The following is a 939-nucleotide window of genomic DNA, read 5'->3' on the forward strand; positions in this document are numbered from 1 at the left end:
AAAAAAAAAAAAAAGTTTTTTTCAAAAGACCCTGATTGTTGCCAGCAGATGAAAAAAACACATGGCTTTATAGTAGAATGATTTATAATCCTTTGGGTATGTGCTTATTGCAGCACTATTCACAATAGCCAAGACTTGAAACCAACCCAAATGCCCATCAATGACAGACTGGATAAAGAAAATACAGCACATATATACCATGGAATACTATGCAGCCATGAAAAGGAATGAGTTCATGTCCTTTGCAGGGACATGGATGAAGCTGGAAGCCATCATTCTCAGCAAACTGACATAGGAACAGAAAACCAAACACCACGTGTTCTTACTCATAAGTGCAAGTTGAACAATGAGAACACATGGACACAGGGAGGGGAACACCATACACCAGGGCCTGTCGGGGGCTGTGGGGCAAAGGGAGGGAGAGCATTAGAACAAATACCTAATGCATGCGGGGCTTAAAACCTAGATGATGGGTTGATAGGTGGAGCAAACCACCATGGCACACGTATACCTATGTAACAAACCTGCAAGTTCTGCACATGTACCCCAGAACTTAAAGTAAAATTTTAAAGAAGGTATTTTTAATAAAGTAACCTTTGAACAGATCTCTAAAGAAAATGAAGAATGGCCTGGTGTGGTGGCTCACGCCTGTAATCCCAGCACTTTGAGAGGCTGAGGCAGGTGAAACACGAGGTCAGGAGTTCAAGACCAGCCTGGCCAACATGGTAAAACCCTGTCTCTACAAAAAAATAGAAAAATTAGCCAGGTGTGGTGGCAGGCGCCTCCCATCCCAGCTACTCAGGAGGCTGAGGCAGGAGAATCGCTTGAACCTGGGAGGTGGAGGTTGCAGTGAGCTGAGATCGTGTCATTGCACTCCAGCCTGGGCGACAGAGCGAGACTCAGTCTCAATAAAGAAAAAAGAAAAAAAATGAATAGTGA

Source organism: Cebus imitator, unplaced genomic scaffold (assembly GCF_001604975.1).
Source record: "Cebus imitator isolate Cc_AM_T3 unplaced genomic scaffold, Cebus_imitator-1.0 Scaffold289, whole genome shotgun sequence".
NCBI classification, from domain to species: domain Eukaryota; kingdom Metazoa; phylum Chordata; class Mammalia; order Primates; family Cebidae; genus Cebus; species Cebus imitator.